Source organism: Stomoxys calcitrans, chromosome 3, assembly GCF_963082655.1.
Source record: "Stomoxys calcitrans chromosome 3, idStoCalc2.1, whole genome shotgun sequence".
NCBI classification, from domain to species: Eukaryota; Metazoa; Arthropoda; class Insecta; order Diptera; family Muscidae; genus Stomoxys; species Stomoxys calcitrans.
The window spans coordinates 47,215,552-47,238,078 of NC_081554.1; the positions used below are offsets into that span (position 1 = coordinate 47,215,552).

Here is a 22,527-nt window from a genome sequence, read left to right on the forward strand (position 1 = left end):
GGTGGTTTACATATATACCCGAGGTGGTGGGTATCCAAAGTTCGGCCCGGCCGAACTTAACGCCTTTTTACTTGTTTTAATTAAGATTTTACTTCAAAAACTTTTTCACCTTTACAGTCTTATGATGTAAGATTTGATTACCATATGACATTGCATATTCCTATCTCTGTTGGATACAAATACTCTAGTTCAAGTACGTTTAAAAAAAAATAAGAAGAAAAAGATCTCTAAAAAATCTACAAATAAATCCCCCCTTGAAATCATAAATTCTGCCAAACATGAGTTTTCAGCTGGGATCAAAACTAATTGTGCGTGTGCGTGTGCGGTTTTTGCTTGGTTCACAATTCAAGTATGTCGCTTAAGTCTTTCGTTTTGTTATCGTCAGGTGTGCATTGAAAACCACTTCTAAGCATTTGCATATTCATCAAGTTCGTGGTTAAATCGATGCTTTAGCATTTAGAACGCTTAATGTCAATCATAACCATAAGTCGAAAAATATTAAATGTCTAAGCCAAGTGTTGGGCAAATCAATGGAATCAAGTTCATTGGTTGGTTTGTTTGTTTTTTTCTCAAAACTAAACAAAAAGGCCTAGCCAGATAGAATCATAGATACGTACAAACCGGCTGGGCGTGTGATTCTGGCTTTGGGGTCGTTTTGTTAAGCATAACATTATTGGACAACATTTTTTGGGGCACACTGAAATTCTTTAAAACCACCAGCACCCCAAAAGCTCTTTTTTATAAAAAGATGCCGTAAATAATAGATGTTATTACTGTGTATCAAACGAAATGTATCATTTTTCAACTATGCTATGCGAATTTGCAAAACCAAAACAGCATTGCCATCATTTGCATATTTAAGCACCTTGACCCGCGAACGACTAACAATGCTGGTGGTTGGCGTCCACTTTTTTTGTTGTTGTTTTTTTTTGGGGTAGTGGCAGTGCCACCGCAGTTTGGTGTTTTGAAAAACACTCAACGTCTATTTGAAGTAAAAGTTTGCCGACATTAAGGCCTGAAGTATGCAAATAACTCGATTTACTTCACCTCCATGCAGCCAGTTGAAGATTTGCACATTGGTGCAAACTGTGAATTGCATGGCTCTTATATGGTTAACTGGGCAGAAAAGCGCCGGATTACCACTAGAAACCAACAGAAGAGGCAACCCAAAACGAAAACAAATTGCCGCATCCGTAACGGTGGCTTATAAATATTTGCCAAGTGCAACATTGATTTTGAACTTTGAGGCAAAAATTATTTATGTGCCAACGTTCAAATCGCAGATGAAATTTGGTGTTTCTTGTTTAGTTTGGTTTGAACTCGACAAAACGGATCCCTCATTGTTTGCTTTTCTAAATGAGTTGCCGTTGCGCTCGTCATCATCATCATCATCCTCATGCGCTAGTCATTCATAATTGCCGAATGTTTATTTTGGTGGGGGGGAGCCAACCAAGTGTGTGTTTTTACACATATTTTTAACAAATTGTCTTAAGCGAGTAATTATCTTTGATTGTTTGTTAATGAGACTTTTAAGTGTTTGCCTGTTTGCCTGAGCGTTGACTTACAAAGTGGTTTTTAAATATACTCTTGTTGCCCTGTATAACTCGGTTGGTAATAACATCTTTTAATCACCTGCCAGGTAATTGAAGTACATACATAAATATGAAGAAGTAAGGGTTCATAATTGGAGTTTTGATATATGGTAGGATTTGGATATGCTATGCATAAGGAGATAAATTATACTCTATCTCTATTTTAATGGAAATATTTGCATTATAATCTACATCAACTATTGGGTTGCCCAAAAAGTAATTACGGATTTTTCATATAGTCGATCTGGGCAAAATTGAAGAAGGACGTCGAAAAGTCTAACCAAACTCACTGTCTCAAATTTCAGCGACATCGGACAATAAATGCGCCTTTTATGGGCCCTAAACCTTAAATCCAGAGATTGGTCTATATGGCAGCTATATCCAAATCTGGACCGATCTGTGCGATATTGCAGAAGTATGTCAAGGGGCTTAACTAAACTCACTGTTCCAAATTTCGGGGACATCGGGCAATAAATGAGCATTTTATGGGCCCAAAACCATAAATCAAGAAATCGGTCTATATGGCAGCTATATCCAAATTTGAAGTAGTATGTCAAAGGGCCTAACACATCTTACTGTCCCAAATTTCAGCAAAATCGGATAATGAATGTGGCTATTATGGGCTTTACACCATAAATCGGAGGATCGATCTATATGGCAGCTATATCTAAATCTGGACCGATCTGAGCCAAATTAATGAAGGATGTCGATGGGCCTAACACATCTCACTGCCCCGAATTTCATCAAAATCGGATAATAAATGTGGCTTTTGTGGGCCTAAGACCCTAAACCGGAGGATCGGTCTATATGGCAGCTATATCCAAATCTGAACCGATCTGGACCAAATGAAAGAAACATGTCAAAGGGCCTAAGACAACTCACTGTCCCAAATTTCAGCGAAATCAGACCATAAATGTAGCTTTTATGGGCCTTAGACCCTAAATCGGAGGATCGGTCTATATGGCAGCTATATCCAAATCTGGACCGATCTGAGCCAAATTGACAAATGATGTCGAAGGGCCTACCACAACTCACTGTCCCAAATTTCAACAAAATCGGATAATAAATGTGGCTTTTATGGGCCTATATAGCTTTTATGTGGCTTTTATGGGCGATATAGCCCATCTTCGAACTTATCCTGCTTATGGACAAAAAAAGAATCTGTGCAAAATTTCAGCGCAATATCTCTAGTTTTAAAGACTGTAGCGTGATTTCAACAGACAGACGGACATGGCTAGATCGTCTTAGATTTTTACGCTGATCAAGAATATATATACTTTATATGGTCGGAAATGGATATTTCGATGTGTTGCAAACGGAATGACAAAATGAATATACCCCCATCCTTCGGTGGTGGGTATAAAAAAGTATATTTGATTAAAATTCATTCTAAGTTTTATTAAAAATGCATTTACTTTCTTTTAAAAAAATCCGCAATTACTTTTTGGGCAACCCAATATATAGCTCAAGGAATTATCTAAGTAATCGAAAGACACACCATTTAAGACGGGCCATATGCTCGAAATAGATTGGTGGACTGCGATGGAGAAAAAATGCAACATAAGGACCAGGTCCAGAAAACATGTTGTCTTGACAAAGGCGGAGCGTGGTATGAGGACCACGCTCACTAGGGCCCTGAAGACTAGATATCCCGCCCATTGATATACAGATTAAGTGTTAGGCAGCCACTGTGGCTATGAGACTTAAGACGATGGGAGAATGGATTGAGGATGCGAGCTGCTTACACTATCGCGGTATAATCGAGGCGATGATAGGAAACCTAGAAGGAATGGGAGAGGTTTCCGATTGGATACCTCCGATGAACCTTGAAGTCGAGTGCGAGGCGCTACTGCCATCGGCAAAGTCTTGGATTGACGGAACCCTAGTATTGCCATCTGGAAGATCATGTAACACGGATGGTTTAAAGCTACGGGACAGAGTGGCCCATTGAGAACCCAGGGACTGAGATCTGTTTTAGACTGCCTGACCATAATACGATCCTGAAGGCGGAGATCCAAGGGATCACGGAATGCGTGAAGTGGTGTGGTGCTAACGCGAGGACGTCAAGTGTGAACATCTTTACCGACAGTAAAATTGTCATAAGGGCAATAACAACCAGGACGATAAGGTCACGAACAGTCTTGCCGTGTAAGAAGGAGATTAACGCCTTCTCTGAGGATGGTAAAATCCGTATCGTTTGGGTGCCGGTCCATAACGGAGTAAGGGGAAATGAAAGAGCAGACGATTTGGCGGTGAAGGCCAGAGGACTGCCGTCAATAATCATGGTTAACCCGAGGTCTTTCGGGTCGACGCAATCCGAGTTAAGGGAGTGGGCCACGAATGCGAATGTGGAACAGCGAAACGGTCGGTAAGACGGCGAAACTCCTATGGGGGGATCCAGATCGTGAGAGGACGAGGTTATTACTGAAGGGAAGTAAGAAGGAGGTCAGTATAGCATTTGGTGTTAAAACGGAACACAAAGCACTACGGGCTCACTTATGTAAAATCGGTGCGGCAAGTGATAGCATGTGTAGGGCATGCGGGGAAGATGATGAGACATTGGAGCATTTCCTTTGTCATTGCCCGGATATCGCGTCCAACAGATACCGGTACTTAGTTGGCGACATAATATCAGACATGAACCAAATTAGGGGAGTGGTATTGAAAACAATCGAGGATTTTGTAAGTAGCATGGAATTCCTAACATAAAATTTTCTTTTTGGAGATTACTTTATAGTTTTTAGAGCGCACAACAAGCTGATTGCTGGCTTAGGTGTATGTCCATAGTGGCATGGGGCGGATTAATATCTGCGCCCTCTTTTCAACCTAACCTAACCTACTGGTTTTTAGGCTGGAACTGAAGTCCCAGGAGCTTCTGACAATGGTGGTACCAGATTAAAGTCTCTGGAGTCTCTCAGACTCCGGAGTCTCTCAGACTCCGTAGCCAAACTACTAGTACCAATTGCACTCCTGTTTGCTTTAAGCCAACCTACCGCCAGCACATAAAGCAGACTCAAAATACACTTCACACAGATCCGATGACACCGAACCTTAAAATGAGCACGGGCACCCTCACGAATGACCGAACACAACCACAAGGTAACGAAAAGTAACGAAGGACAAAACGCCACAGCATCAATGTGAGCAAGGCAGATGTCGTGGGCAGCTCAAAATCACTCGATCGCGCCAGCACAGCAACTACTCGCCATGGATAACTTCCCGGGGAAAAAGTGGTCAATCCTATTAAAAACTTCCCCGGGGAAAAGGTAGCCAATATTGATACAGTCAACTCTCTCAAATCTCTAATGTCTGCATAGTAGCTTGTTTGTGCATCACAGCCGCACTGAGGACGACACCATATGATGCTTTGAATTTAATGTTACATCTAATGCCTCTGGACATTGTGGCTACACAAATTGCTGCGACCACTGCCTTGAGGCTAAGGGAACTTTCTCTTTGGTCATGTGGCCGCTAAGGACACTGTGTTATCCTTGATATAATGCCCGATGTTCCAGGTAGTGTGGATTACACCCTACCTGAGCAGCTTTTTGATAAAAAGTACTGTACCACTATTCCTGATAGAACCGATTGCAACTACGATATCCCTGGTAATAGAAAGTACAAAGACTTCTATGCGGATGGTTCCAAACTAGACGACCAGGAGGGCTTTGAGATGTGCTTTAGAGATCTAGAACTGGTCATAGCAAAAAGATAACCCGACCACTGCAGTGTATATCAAGCAGAGATCCGTGCAATTAAGGAAGTAGTGGAATGGCTAAGATGTAATGTCAACGATTGACATAAATATTAGGTTGCCCAAAAAGTAATTGCGGATTTTTTAAAATAAAATAAATGCATTTTTAATAAAATGCATTTACTAAAGCAAGCTAAAAGTAACAGCTGATAACTGACAGAAGAAAGAATGCAATTACAGAGTCACAAGCTGTGAAAAAATTTGTCAACGCCGACTATATGAAAAATCCGCAATTACTTTTTGGGCATATCTTGTCATATAGCCAGGTAGCCAATAAATCCCTGGAGAACGATTTTCTGAACACAAAAACCGTCCTCGACAGATCTTTCAACGAGATGGCTGAACAATTCAAAATTCACCTGTTCTGGGTGTTGGGCCACAGAGATATCCCAGGGAATTGTAAAGCGAATGAGCTTGCGAGGCTAGGCACTACTCCAGGGAAACTGGAATCTGTGGGTATGCCTCTAGCGGCATGTTAGCTAAGGTTTCAGCACCAGGCCCGAAGGACAACGAATGATAGATGGTCACAAAGAGGGGCTGTAAGCATTCCAAAACTATGTGGCCTAATCTTGAGGTCTACCGCTTTGCTGTCACTGGCAAGATCAGACTTCTCAGTCATTGTGTCCGTCAAGACAGGGTACTGTCTAATCGGAAAACATGCTGACAGACTGAAGGTTGCCAGTAACGACATCGAAGAAGAAGAGACTATGGAACATCTTCTGTGTGTGTGTCCCCCACTGGCAGTCGGAAGGATTTTCACTTTAGGTTATCATTTCTTTGAGAACCTGTCTGATTTAGCGGATGTGAATCTGGATGGTTCAACGGTAGGAGCTATAAGGTATATCTTCCTGTGGTATCACAATGGACGAAAACGTCTAAGTGAGTCTGAGGGCAGACTGCCATTTAAACCTAACCTATGTCTGCATAGTTCGGGTTTTTGGTCAGTACATACCCCCTGTCCCGTGGTCTCCCTAACCGCTTTTGGGGTTAAGCTCTACTAAGGTCCCTAAGCCCTTTTGGGGTTAAGCTCTACTGATAGGGGCACCCACTGTGTGGACAAATTGAAGTGCGGAACGTGATTTTTAACCATGTCAAGTCCATGGTCTACGACCGAAATAGGGAATACGTTCATCCCTATTTGGAATTTACCATGCTACAGATCGTGACCTAAAAAATGTGCTACAGTGTAATGGGGAAAACATTTGGAAGCTGCATTGGAGCCAAGAGCTCGCAAACATTTCGGCCGAAGACCATGGACTTGACATGGTTAAAAATCACGTTCCGCACTTCAATTCGTCCACACAGTGGGTGCCCCATCCGTCAGATGCCAATCCGATGGACTTTTCTATTTGAATCATTTTTGACAGCAAGGTAAGGACTAAATGTATGTCAGTATAGGCGCGCATGAAGAAAGCCATTGTACGGGAATGGGTCAAAATACCGGAGCAATAGTCAGACCAAGGATGGTCATATCGAAAAAAGTGATTGAATTATGAAATTAAGATAATTTCACACATTTTTGTCATTTGAGTCTATTACAAGTATTTTTGTTTGTTTCTCTTCGAAACGAGTTCCATGATCAGAGATGCATATGGAAAAGGAAAGCCAAAGATAGCAACACACACGCCAACCACTATGGGACGCGTTTCGTCTTTGGTTAGAAGACTTTTCAACCATATTAGGTGTGATGGCTGCAAGGGCCGTGCGTTGATATGTTGTATTTGAATCGTATTAATAGCGAAAACGCATTTATGATACAATTACCACATTAGCCTAGCTCGACAACCCTGTTTATTAGCTGTACTTTTCCCAATGCATGTATTTTTGTGTAACGACAGACATTCTTTCTGTGACAAATTACACTTCTTTCGTACTACACATGATTTTGTGCATTTGAGGAAGTGGCTTCGAACGCTAAGACAACGGCAATGGCTATCGCTGTTGCTCCGTGTGCCCAAGTTCGAATCCCGGCCGGGCTCTGCCGAATTTTTCATCTTTCAAGTTTTTTGCCTGTTAGGGGGAAGATCATTAAATTTTACAAGTTTTTTTTGTTTCTCTTTCGAGACAAGCTCAATGATCGGAGATGCAAATGGAAAAGGAAAGCCAAATTATTATTTTATTATCATTTTCACACAAAAAAATATGATCGTTCGAATTCGCAACACTTCGTGCCAGCTATCCTGTATGTGTTATGTACAAAATCAAAGTTTTTTTTTGGCAACGCTCCACTTACCCTAATCGACATAACATTATCCAATTTTGCTCAAATCATCGTTGACAGCATTATGACATCTTCCATCTTTCTTTGTCAACAAAATGACGGAAAATACCCAATACCATGTGGAGTCATTTGTCTTCCCATTTGTCTTGGGGCCAAACAAAGCATATCACCCCATTCATACAATGTTGGGATATTTTATTGAGTTATTATTCCTCTTGGAAATGCAAGCAAAGTGAAAAGAAAAAAAATTGTAAATAAATATCTCATATCTGTCACCGCCACAATGAAACCAACACATGTCATAAAGTTGGCACCAAACTGCAAACTGCAGCAGCAAAACTCATGCCAAAACTCCCCTCATATTCTGAGGAGGTTGGATGCATAAAAACAAATTTGTTTGCTTTGACATGCATCACTGAATGCACTGGCTGCACATCAAACCTATGATGGCTAGCATCATGATGTTGCCTCAACAATATTTCTTGCTGGTCTGGTGCTATGTTGCCACAAACTGAAACCTTTCACTTTTATTCCGGAGTATCCATAACTTTTGGCATACCACAAACTACGCCATCCTTAACACTAACCACTGGCTGCCGGCCTAACACTATCAAATAATGCTTGCCTGTGCCATGCATTAATGGAGTTTGATTTGAAACTCATATTGGCTCGTGTTAGATATGCATTGGTTTTCTCCTCTGCATCATATTTAGCAAAGAGGCGGGCAGTGGGGTCTATGGCAGCCAATAAAACTAAAGACAAGCTTATGAAAAATCATAACAGACTATCAAAATGCTTTTCGATTAGTTTTGCCGCCAAGTTAAAAGTTTTAAACTTTTGTAAGATAATTCTTATGTGGTTTTTGAATGTGGACATGCGTCAGTGTTAGCTTTAATAACGTGCCGTTTATACGTACCGTGGAGATTTATAAATTTTGATCACTTTTTACAAAAGAAAAGGTGCTAAGTTCGGCATTGCCCAAACAAATGATAATGGATAAGAATCGTCATGCCATTGGAATCATATCAGGTTATGGTACGATTCGGGTTGTATTTGTTTTGGATGTTGGAGACCATAGTAGAGACCATAGTAAAAGTCATTGTACACAATTTCAGCCAAATGGGTTAAGAAATGCGCCCCATAAAGGGGCTCAAGAAGTAAAATTGTGAGATGGGTTTATATAAAAGCGATCTCTAGAAACTCAAGAAGCATAATCGGAAAGTCGGCTAAAATGGCAGCTATAACCAAACATGGGCCGATTTGGCCCATTTACAATCCCAACTGGCCTGCACTAATCCCGGCACGGCATAGTTGTGAGCACCACACAGGCTGGAACATTGAGGTGCGATCTGTGTAGTGCTCATCAGGAGAAGCTTAGCTGAGAGCTACAGGGCGCGTCCACAGGTTGCGGATAGTGGAATGCTCCATACGGAGTAGCTGCTACAGCAGTTGCGAATAATCAGCGGCATCGAGCGGAGAATCTTGCACAAATACCGAGTGCCTATGATGCTCAATATGACAAGGCGGGTTATTAGCGCCTTAAAATAACCAATGGCTACCCTGTTTTCGGGGCGAACGGTCCTTTGGACCGGAACGGGCTTGCTTACCTACAGGAGCTTGACGAGGATCGCCATCTCCACATGAAAATGTAGCTACAACAACAACAACAACTAATAAGAAGTATTTGTCCTTTAGACCGGAAAGGGCTTGCTTACCTACAGGAGCTTGACGAGGGTGCCTATGATGCCCGATATGACAAGGCGGGTTATTAGCGCCTTTAAATAACCAATGGCTACCCTGGTTTGGACCGGAAAGGGCTTGCTTACCTACAGGAGCTTGACGAGGATCGCCACCTCCACATGAAAATGTAGCTACAACAACAACAACAAATAATAAGAAGTGTTCAACAACAACTAATGAGAAGTATTTGTGCAGCGCTTCCAGCTTTACTTCTTCAAAAGTTCGAGTGCTTTCGACACACAGTCGGACGGACATGGCAAGATCGACTAGAAATGCCAAGACGATCACGAAATTGGCACTTTGTTGGATCTCAGATAATTTTTTTCGGTGAGTTACAAACGTAATGACGATGTAAGTATACCCCTATGCTGTGGTGGTGGCTGTAAAACAAGTAAAGACGTGCTAAGTTAGGCCATGCTGAACTTTGGATACCCACCACCATGAATTTATTCATTATCCTATTTTATTTAACTCCACTTTCATATCCAATGTTAACTCTAACAGGTAAAAGCGTGCTAAGTTCGGCCGGGCCGAATCTTACATACCCTCCACCATGAATCGCATTTGCCGAGTTCTTCTCCCGGCATCTCTTCTTAGGCAAAAAAGGATATAAGAAAAATGTCAGCCAATTCGAATAAAAATTGCGCCCTTTGGGGGCTCAAGAAGTAAAATATAAAAATAGAAGTAAAATATAGACCGATTCAGATCATAATAAACACGTATGTCAAGATCCCAGATCGGTTTATATGGCAACTATATTAGGTTATGAACCAATTTGAATCTTATTTGACACAGTTGTTGAAAGTTAGAATAAAATACTTCATGAACATTTTCAACCAAATCGAAAAGGAATTGCGCCCTCTAGAAGCTCAAGAAGTCAAGTCCCCAGATCGGTTTATATGGCAGCTATATCAGGTTATGGACCGATTTGAACCATACTGGGCACAAATGTTGGATATTAAACAAAACACGTCGTGCGCAATTTCATTCCAATCGGATAAAATTGCGCACTCTAGAGGCTCAAGAAGTCAAGACCCAAGATCGGTTTATATGGCAGCTATATCAGGTTATGGACCGATTTGAACCATACTTGGCACAGTTATTGGATATCATAACAAAACACGGAATTGCGCACTCTAGAGGCTCAAGAAGTCAAGACCCAAGATCGGTATATATCGCAGCTATATCAAAACATGGACCGATATGGCCCATTTACAATACCAACCGACCTACACTAATAAGAAGTATTTGTGCAAAATTTCAAGCGGCTAGCTTTACTCCTTCGGAAGTTTGCGTGCTTTCGACAGACAGACGGACGCACTGACGGACGGACGGACGGACAGACGACGGACATGGCTAGATCGACATAAAATGTCGCGACGATCAAGAATATATATACTTTATGGGGTCTCAGACGAATATTTCGAGTAGTTACAAACAGAATGACGAAATTAGTATACCCCCCATCTTTTGGTGGAGGGTAAAAAAATATGATGATCTGGATCGTATTTGATTCAGATCCCGGGAACTCTTATACAAGTCATAGTTTCGGAGAAATCAGGCAATAAATTCGCTTTCTATGGGATTAAGATGGCCATAAGAGCAATAACAACCAGGACGGGAAGATCACGAACAGTCTTGCAGTGTAAGAACAGGACAAACAGGACGGTAAAATCACGACTAGTGTTGCCTTCTCTGAGGATGGCACAATCCGCATCGTTTGGGTGCCGGGCCACAACGGAGTAAGGGGGAATGAAAGGGCAGACGATTTGGCGGTGAAGGCCAGAGGACTAACGTCAAGAAACTTGGTTAACCCGAAGCCTTTCGGGTCGACGTAGTCCGAGTTAAGGTCGTGGGCGACAAAAGCACATGCAACACTGTGGAATAGAGAAACGGTCGGTAGGACGCCGAAAATCCTAAGGGGGATCCAGATCGTGATCCAGGACGAGGTTATTACTTAAATGAAGCAAGAAGGAGGTCAATATAGCTATTGGTAACATAACGAGACACACAGGACTACGAGCTAGCTCACTTATGTAAAATCGGTGCGGCAAGTGATAGCATGTGTAGGGCATGCGGGGAAGATGATAAGACGCTGGTGCATTTCCTATGTCATTGCCCGGCTTTCGCGTCTAACAGACACCGGTACTTAGGTGCGGGGACACTATACCAGAAATATAACAACTTAGTTGAGTGGCATGGAAAACAATTAAGGATTTTGTAAGTAGCACGGAGGCACTTTTTAGTTTTTAGAGCGTCTATAGTGGCATGGGCATGGCATGGGAGCCACCGCGGTGCATACCCGCTATCGTGCCAAACGCCCGGGTTCAAATCCTGCCGGCGAGAACACCTTAAAACATTTTTCAGCGGTGGTTATCCCCTCACCAAATGCTGGCAACATTTGTGAGTATTTCAGCCATGTCTGGAAATAAACAGGGTAGTCAACGAACATAAGCGGAATTAGTGGCTGGAACACTTGGAGCAATGTAACTTAGGCACCGGTGCAAACTGTGGGCCACAGTTAAGTCACTCTCGAACCCCGGTAGACGGGATGACAGGACCTCAGTCACTTTTAGCGAGATAACCGTGACTGATCCGAAGAAGTGCGCCAGGTTGTTCAACCGTCAATTTATTGTGCATCCGAAGAGTGACAGGGCAAGGAGGAGAGCCATTCGCCGTATTCGTGGTCTCCGAGCCGATGAACAGCCATCACAATTTACGGTGGGCGAAGTTACGAATGTCATCCGTGGCGTCAAATCTTCTAAGGCGTTGGGCCCCGACGGAATCTCTACATTGATGTTGAAGAATCTAGACTCACCTGGAGTTGAGTACCTTACCACTGTCCTCAACCTGTCATTGAACACTCTTAAAGTTCCCGATGTCTGGAAAATGGGCAGAGTGATCCCGCTACTGAAGCCTGGAAAAGACCCGAGTTTGGGGGAGTCGTACAGACAAATCTCCCTTCTCTCACCAGGGGCAAAGATGCTTGGGGCATTACTCCTCCCGAGCCTTGTAGCAGAATTTCTATTCGCCGAGCATGCAACATGGATTTCGGAGACTACACAGCACAACAACAGCTTTGCATGCCATCACCGCACACATTTGCCGTGGCTTCACAAATTTTGCCGTGGCTTCTTTTCAACCTTACCTAACCTTACCTACCTTTGTCGGCAGATCGGTCTAATGGCAGCTATATCAAAAAATGCAAATTTCCCCATGAACATTCCATTAAGCAACAGGGCGCACTTGTCACATATCAATGAGTGCAGTCGGATTCAAGTTAAAGCTCAATGATAAGGGTCCTACACAAATAGCTCAGGCGACACCTCTTTGGGTAGAAGTTTTTACATGGCATCTCCAGCATTAGAAGGGCATAAACATCGCTGACATTATTTTTCTGATGTTCTCGCTTGGGTTCAAACCCGGCTGTTCAGCGTCATAGGCGGATATGCTAACCTCTGCGCTACGGTGGTCTCCTATTATAAATCACTCTTCTAAATTTCAGCTACATCGGGTTATAGATGCGCCTGTTATGGGTGCCAGGCCACAGATATATCTCAGGGAATTGTAGAGCAGGTGAGTTTGCGTGACTAGGAACGACATAACGCATTCCAGCCGAACTGGAATCTGTGTGTATGCGTTTAGCAACATGTAAGCTAAGTCTTTAGAATCAGGTCCGAAGGGCCGCTTCGCTGTCATGTGTATATCTCGCATTGGCTGTCACAAGAAGTTCCACTTTAGGTTTTCATTTCTTTGTCTGATTTAGCTGATGTGAACATTCACAAGTTGTTGGGCTGTCTGGATGGTTCAACGATAGGTTCTAGAAGACATCTTTCTTCTCCTATTGCTGTGGAATTACAATGGATGAAAACGTCTATATGAGTCTGATAGAAGACTACCATTTAAACCTAACCTAACTTTAACTTCATATTGTCCTGGTCGACATAACCGTTTTTTTTTCGGGAGGTTATTTAGGCGGTCCCAATAAATGGTCCCGAATTTAGAAACCAAAATTTTATTTTGCACTCGAATATTTTGCAATATTACACCGATCGAACTCCTTTTCCGTTTGGTAGGCAAATTTTGGGACGAAGCGACAAATATTGAAATCTGATTCTTATTCCACTCCCGATTATGTTTCGTTTAAGGTGTATATTGTCCCGTTCTGTTTACATGTCCTTTTAGGGTTTTTGGAACGCGACGGCCTTCCTAAGCTTGGACCCCATATGTTGATCAAGTTTCATATCCTACTCCAAAAACCTTTCATTTGAGTTCCTTATTGTTTCGACCAGTCGATCCACTTTTCATAATGGGTGGTAAGATGCAGGCTCCTCTTTCCTTTCGTGCATGGTCTTAGGCCCATAAAAGCCTCATTTACTATCTAATTTGGGTAAAATTTGGCCACTGAGCTGCACAAGATCCTCGATATCAGATACCAGAATCGACCATCACGAACCATATTTAGATGCAGTTGGCATATAGGTCGATCTGCCTGTTTATGGTTTTATGGTCTCATTTATAACTCCATTTCGTTGAAATTTAGAACAAAGAACGGCACCAGAGCCCCACTATCCAAACCGAATATGGTACAGATATGACCACATTTCGATTAGGTGCCATACTGACTGATCTGCCGACTAAGGGCCTATAGCCCATAATCAGATATTATCAGATTTCGCTGAAATTTGGATCAGTGAGACAATTGAAATTGAATTCTTTACCTAGATATGGTCCTGATCGGACCACATTTAGACATAATGCCATATAAACCGATATTCCCGATTTTGCTTAAATTTGGAGTAGTGAGGGATCCACTACGTCCGAACCGAGTATGGTCCAGACCGGATAACATTTAGATATAAAGGGTGATTTTTTGACAGCCATAGAAAAGTTTTTCAAAAAAGAAAAACATAAAATTCGAAAAATGCTGAAATCTTTATATAAATCTATTGTACGGTCCATATAATTTTATGTTTGAAGATTAATTCATGCAAATTTTGACCGTGACTGCGCCTGAAGCGGCATTGTCTGTATAGACATGAGTTTTAACATAGCCGCACAAAAAATAGTCTGAAAGCGTTAAATCGCACGATCTAGGAGGCCAATTGACCGGTGCCGAGCATGAAATAAAAGGTTCACCGATCTCGCCTCTCAATAAGTCTATTGTTAAGCATGATGTGTGGCATGTGGCACCATTTTGTTGAAATCATATGTCATGCAAGTCAAGCTCTTGTATTTTGGGCAAAATAAAGTTGAATGTCATTTCACGATAGCGCACACAACTCACAGTCACGCTACGATTCACATCATCTTTGAAGAAGTACGGTCCAATGATATCACCAGCCCATAAACCGCACCAAACTGTGACTTTTTCTGGATGCATTGGTAGCTCTTGCAATGCTTCTGGCTGATCTTCACTCCAAAATCGACAATTCTTCTTATTTACGTACCAATTGATCCAAAAATGAGCTTCGTGGTAAAATCGTAGAAGGGCGCGATGAACTTTCTTAACAGAGCACGCATTTTGATTATAAAATTCAATAATTTGCAAGCGTTGTTCGTTGTTAAGACAATTCATGGTTAAATTATAGACCAAACTGAAGATGTTGGACAGTGAAACAACACACCAAAAGATAATACCTAAAAAATCACCCTTTACTTAAATTTTTCTAATCAAAATTAAAAGCAGTTAGTCAAATTATGACTTTAGTTTTTGATTTATAATAGTCCCATTTGTAACACTGTGCCCATATATAATAGAGCAGACAGTCAATGAGTTTTCTTGTACTCTAAAGCCGAAAAATTTGCCACAGTTTTATTTCATTTCATTGGTTGGTCTGTTGTTGCCACACGTTAATAAAAGAGCTCGTACAAATGCCGGAAATGTGAAGCAATCGGTTTTTTTTTCTTCATGCTCACTCAAATGCGAGCAACTGCAGTGGACAACGAACGGCAACAAGCATATCTCACAAATGCAGTAAAAATGAGGAGAAGCAGAAAAAAACCAAACGAACGAAAGACACAGTCAAGTGGTCTATATTCAGATAGGCACTAGTGTTAGTGTTACTTTTTGGAATATGTTACAGATTTGGGAATATTTTTTCTATTTTTTTTTTTGTTTGCAACAATCTCAAGTTTGTGGCCAGTTTTCACACTAAAACGAAAGAAAAATTGCCAAATATTTTGCAATTTTACAAAAAAAGGCTTAAACTGCGTGTTTCTTATCTTGAGGGAACTTGGTTTGCACCTTGTGCTCTAGTTTTAGTTTTTTCTTTGAATTTTATGTTTGGTGTTTTGGAGGGGAAGGTTTGCCAAGGTGTTTGTGAAATAATTTGAGGCTGCTTTTGTGCTTGGGGGACACCATGGTCCATGAAAAGTTCAAATATGGAGTTAAACATCTGGGGTTTAAAACCTGGCCATAATAGTAAAATATTTGTGGGAGTTATATCCAAATCTGAACCTATATCGAGCAAACACCTTAAATGTTACGGAAGTCGTCAAAGAAACCGTGGTACAAGGTTTTGACAAGATTGGTCAATAAATGCGCTTGCAATGGCTCTAGGAGTGAAAATCGGTCTCAAATTTCCCCAAAATCGGATAAAAAATGTGGCTTTTATTGGGCTAAGACCTTAAATCGGTAGATCAGTCTATATGGCAGCTATATCGAAATCTGGACCGATCTGGACCAAATTGAGGGGACCCAACACAACTCACTGTTCCAAATTTCAGCGAAATCGGACAATAAATGTTCCCTTTATGGACCCATAACCTTAAATCGAGAGATCGGTCTATATGACAGCTATATCCAAATCAGGACCGATCGGGGCCAAATTGGAGAAAGATATCGAATCTCCTAACACAGCTCGCTGTCCCAAATTTCAGCAAAATCGGATAATAAATGTGGCTTTTATGGGCCTAAGACCTTAAATCGGCGGATCGGTCTATATGGGGGCTATATCAATATATAGTCCGATATAGCCCGTCTTCGAACTTAACCTGCTTATGGGCAAAAAAGGAATCGGTGCAAAGTTTCAGCTCAATATCTCTATTTCTAAAGACTCTAGCGTGATGTCAACAAACAGACGGACAGACATAACTAGATCGTCTTAGATTTTTACTACGATCAAGAACATATATTCTTTATAGATATGGAAATGGATATATCGATGTGCTGCATACGGAATAACAAAATGAATGGGTATAACAAGGGCAAGAAAGGCCACTCTTGCCCTATACACCTGCAAGAGTGCCATTGGGAAAAGTTGGGGGGTTTAAACCGCGCGTCATGCTTTGGGTATATACTGTGGTTGTCAGACCTATAATGGTGTTGTGGTCTGGTGGACGGCGCTTCAAAAGTCCGCCTACAGTTCAATACTCAACCAGATCCAAAGGCAGGCTTATTTGTGTATGACAGCCGCTCTGAGGACGACACCATCTGCTGTATTGAATTTAGATTAGATTAGGTAGAAAGAGGGTGCGGATATTAATCCCCCCACCCATGGGGGGAGGGGGGTTAATATCCGCACCCTCTTTTTAACCTAACCTAATGTAAATCCAGTGCATCAGATGGTGTTGCCCTTAGTGCGGCTGTCATATGCGCAAACAAGCCATCCTTGGATCCGGTTGAGTATTGAACAGTAGACGGACTTTTGAAGCGTCGTCCATCGGACCACAATACCATATAGCATTATAGGTCTAACGTAGTATATACCCAATACCACTTTAGGCTCTCATTTCTTTGAGAACCTGTCTGATTTAGCGGATGTGACAAGTAACTCGGCTTGGTTCATCGGTAGGAACAAGAAGGCATCTTCCTTCTTCTTTCTGTTTCTGTGATATCCTTCCTTAATTTGGCCCAGACCGCTCTAGATTTGGTTATAGCTGCCATATAGACCGATCCTCCGATTTAGGGTTTTAGGCACATAAAAGCCACATTTAGTATCCGATTTTGCTAAAATTTGGGACAGTAAGTTGTGTTGGGCCCTACGACATCCTTCCTAAATTTGGCCCAGATCGGTCCAGATTTGGTTATAGCTGCCATATACACCGATCCTTCGATTTAGGTTCTTAGGCCCATAAAAGCCACATTTATTATCCGATTTTGCTGAAAATTGGGATAGTCAGTTGTGTTTGGCTCTTCGATATTCTTCCTTAATTTGGCCCAGATGGCTCCAAATTTGGTTATAGCTGCCATATAGACCAATCCTCCGATTTAGGGTCTTAGGCCCATAAAAGCCACATTTATTATCCGATTTTGCTGAAATTTGGGACAGTGAGTTATGTTAGGCCCTTTGACATCTTTTTTCAATTTGGCCCTGATCGGTCTAGATTTAGATATAGCTGCCATATAGACCAATCCTCCGATTTAGGGTCTTAGGCCTATAAAAACCACATTTATTATCCGATTTTGCTGAAATTTGGGACAGTGAGTTGTCTTAGGCCTTTGACATCTTTCTTCAATTTGGCTCTGATAGGCCAAATATATAACTGCCATATAGATCGATTTCACGATTTAAGGTTTTTGGCCCATAAAAGGCGCATTTATTGTCCGATGTCGCTGAAATTTGGGACGGTAGGTCACGTTAGGCCCCTTGACATACTTCGGCAATATGGCACGGATCGGTTCAGATTTGGATATAGCTGCCATATAGACCGATTTCTCGATTTCAGGATTTGGGAACATAAAAGGCGCCTTTCTTGTCCGATTTCGCCGAAATTTGGGACAGTGAGTTGCGTTAGGCCCTTTGATATATTTCTTTAATTTGTCCCTGATCGGTCCAGATTTGGATATAGCTGCCATATAGACCGATCTCTTCATTTAGGGTTTTGGGCCCATAAAAAGTGGATTTTTTGTCCAATTTTGTCAAAATTTGGGACAGTGAGTTGTGTTACGCCCCCCGACATCTTTCTGCAATTTGGCCCAGATCGGTTCAGATTTGGATATAGCTGCCATATAGACCGATATCTCGATTTAAAGTTTTGGCCCCACAAAAGGCGCATTTAAAATACGATTTCACTGAAATTTGACACAGTGACTAATGTTAGGCTTGTATATAGTTCAGATCGGTTTATTTTTAGATATAGCTACTGTACTTATTAGTATTTCGTCCAAATCGGAATATATTTCGATAGAACTGCTATGGGACATAAGATATGCAATATTCACCGGATTTTGATGAAAGGTGGTTTACATATATACCCGAGGTGGTGGGTATCCAAAGTTCGTTATTATTCTTTCATAAAATCAAAGTTGTCTTTTAGGAATATATCCCCACTGAAAACTATTTTAAAATAAAAAAAGTGTTTTCTTGTTTCTCGGCAGCCCAGGCATCCTAGTTTCACTTGTGAAGGAAAATAAGCAAAAAAAAAACCAAAAATCATGTTCACTTAAATTTAATTAGTTCATAAAATATACTTAATGTTTCTATTTCACACAAAGTGAGAAAGACTAAAAATTTTAAATCCAGTTTTTTTTTTCATTTTGATAGACTTTAACTTTATGCAGTTTTAGAGTTTTTGCAGTTTTTTAAAAAGATTTTGTTTTGGCATTACGTTTACGCCATAATTGCTGAACAATTTTTTTTTGGTTGATGCTGCTAGGTGTCAATAAACTTTTACACTTGTTCGACTTTTGAATTTAATCGCATCGCTAAATGTGTGTTTATCGGTTAGTATATTTCTAAGCACATACATATAACAATAGTTTATTTATATATAAAGTATTTTTTTTTTATAAACGCTTAAGCACGCGATACATGTTGCCAGGCAACTTATGGCTAATGTTTAATTAACTATTATTATATGTTGTGGTTTTGATAAAGTTGTCTTAAAGTTTACGTAGACCAAAAAATTGCATTGCCAGCAACACAGGGTATTGCATGTTCTGAAAGCAACAACAAAATATGGTGGTTTGTTGTATTTTCATATATTCCATCCAATGTTTTTGGTTTCACTGATCGCAAAAACAAAAGACTTAAGCAACAAACTTGTAAGAAAAGAATTATGAAATCATTACACAAGTGTTAAAAAGTTGTGTTTGTTTTAAAAAAAAAGAGCTTTAAAATCATTGCAAAATTTGCCCATCATCATTCCATTAAGAAACTGAGCCAAACTTCTTACAAATCAATGAGTGCTGTCCCATTCAATTGTAAACTCAATGATAAGGGACCTTCTTTTTAAAGCCGATTCCGAACGGCATGCCGCAAAGCGACACCTCTTTGGGGAGAAGTTTTTACATGGCAAAGTAACTCACAAATGTTGCCAGCATTGGGAAGGGATAACCACCGCTGAAAAAATTTTCTGATGGTCCTGCCAGAATTCGAACCCAGGCGTTCAGGGTCATAGGCGGACATGAAAACCTCTGTGCTACGGCGGCTTCCATAAAATCATTGCCCTTGTAAATTCCGACTCACCAATTTGTGTTTTGTCTTTGAAGAAGTACGGTCCAATGATGCTGCCAGCCCATAAACCGCACCCAACTGTGACCTTTTCTGGATGCATTGGTAGCTCTTGCAATGCTTCTGAACTTTTGATAATAAAATTCAATAATTTGCAGCGTTGTTTGTTTGAAAGACTATTCACGACAGTGAAACAAACCCCAAACGTGCGTGAGTTGTTTAAATCAGTTTGGCAATTTTGGATAATTGCCACAAAATCATCCTTTACTTGGTTTCTTATGGTTAGTTCTATTAGTCTATGTGCATTCAAGATCACGTTTTTTTGGTTCGCATTTACCACGGGTTAAACAGCACGATTTAGGCGGCCAATCGACCGGTCCCGAAGGTGAAATAATATGTTCACTGAATTCGCCTCTCAATTAGTTCTTTGTTACGCATGTTGTGTGGCATGTGGTACCGTCTTGTTTAAACTACATGTCATGCAAGTCAAGCTTTACATTTTGGGCAAAAAAAAGTTGGATATCATCTCACGGTAGTGCTAACCATTCACAGTTACGTTACGATTCGCAACATCTTTGAAGAAGTACGGTCCAATGATGCCACCAGCCCATTAACCGCACCAAACTGTGACTTTTGGTTGCTCTTGCAAGGCTTCATGCTGATGTTCACTTCAAAATCGACAATTCTGCTTATTTACGTACCCATTGAACCATGAACAACAATCACCCGGTAGCTACTCACCGTCTCTGCTACCGTGTCTGCATGAATGTTGTCTATACCCGCTTGATATGCCGCTTGATAGAGGTTCTAACTTGGACCTCACGCTCTAGATCATGTAGATCTACCTTAAGGCTTCTAGGCGGTGGATATCTATCTACAAGATGATGATTTGGATGGTCTCTGCGATAACAGCCCAGTAGGTATTGCTTAGACAGCATGTAGTTTTGTTTTCGCACGGGTAGAATCTTTGTCTCATGATGGAGGTGGTCCACGTGAGAACTGAGAAGACAGCCAGTCGCAGTTCAAAGAGTGGCATTCTGACAGATCTGAATATTTTTCTTAACACTTAACACAGACCGGTCAATTGCTTTGTGCGTGTTCAACAACAATTCTTTGTCAGCACCCCAAATGCAGCCGGCAAAAAACTTGAGAACAGTGTTTCTATTTTTGACTTTATCGCATATTACTGTGGCATGTGAGGAGAATTTGTAAGAGCTGTCAAATGGAACACCAAGTATTTTGGGATACTTGATGGTCGGCATCAATTCTCCATCGACTATCACTTTCAGCTCCCTACGCACCTCATGCGTGTACGAGGGTTGCCTTTTATATTTTGGGATTGAACAACCCTTATATTGCAATCTGCAAACTGACAGCTCTGTCGTAAGGCTTGAAATTTTTGTGGTTATGCGTACTCAGAACGTCTTTTGCATACGAGCGTTATTTGTGTTGTTTACAGTAACTTAAAAGATGCATCTCCCCAAAAAAATGGAATTAAATGGTGAATATTTTCCTGCGATTATTTTTTACAACTTTCGACGTGGATTAACTCAAAAACAGCTCATCGATGAACTTAATTCAATTTTTTGCCATAAAGATCCTTCATCAAGGACCAGTGTTTATCGATGGTATGGTGAATTCATCGGAGGTCGTAGTTCACCTCAAGAAGGCCGTTCAAAATCTGTTGTTCTTCCAAAAGCCATTGATGCAATACGCCAACTAATATTGCAAGAACGTCATGTGATCGTGAGATGGAGACGAAAAAATGCAAATATTGCCCATTAACATTCCATTAAGGAACAGGAGCAAACTTCTCACACATCAATGAGTGCAGTCCGATTCAAGTTAAGGCTCAATGATAAGGGGCCTTGTCTGAGTCCGAACAGCGTGCGCAGTGCGACAAGTCTTTGGAGAAAAGTATTTTGATGCCATGATCGTACAATCGTCCGCATATGATACGATCTCTATGCCGTGTGGGGAAAGGGTTGGAATACTAAATAGGTAGAGGTTAAAGAGTGCCGGAGAGATATCACTCCGCCTTGGGCAACTCCCTGTTTTACTCTATCCCTAAATTCCACAAATGACTGGCGAACACACAGATAATTCGCGACCCAGCATGTTTCAGGCCAGGCTGGAGGGACGTATTGTCGATGTCCTCAAATGGTTTGGCATGGCTGACCATGTCGAATGCCTTCGATAGGTCCAGTGCCACAAGGATCTTCCTTACACATGGCCTAGACTGATTGAAGCCACAGCAAATGTGTGCGGTGATGTATTCCTAAAGACAAAGCAACCTTTAAGGAATCTTTCTATGGGAAGGTCGGGTTTCTGGCTGCTACGCACTTCCCTGGGTGACTAGACGTGGCCGGTGAATCATTTACCCGGATGGTATCGATGTTCCTTTTACACAACATAGTGCCGAGTCACTGTCAGTGGTTGAGGATATGATAACGGATTGAAAGATAGTATAGGCGGTGAATTCGTTTCAATCCTTCAAGTCAACGGGACCCGATGGCGTATGGCCTCCTATGCTGCCAAGAGCAGGACCGATTGTCACACGACTCCTTGAGATGATTTTTGAGAAATTCGTTTTGCTGAGCTACGTACCGAGTGGGTGGCAGGAGATATGGGTGGATTTTATCCCGAAAGCGGGTAAACTGAGACATTCCCTAATCAAGGTTTACAGGCCAATAAGCCTCTCATCCTTTATATCTTATCCTTTGGAGAGACACGGATGGATCAAAGCTAAAGGACAGAGTGGGCCTGTGTGTTTACATTGAGAACCCAGGGACTGACATCTGTTTTAGACTGCCTGACCATAAT

The 22,527-nt window shown here is 41.4% G+C and overlaps 1 protein-coding gene across 1 annotated transcript in view; it reads right to left on the reverse strand.

The window, feature by feature from the left end:
• Positions 1-22,527, reverse strand: part of LOC106090382 (mucin-2) — a 485,125-nt gene that overhangs the window by 193,608 nt on the left and 268,990 nt on the right. The gene's annotated exons all lie outside the window — the stretch shown is intronic.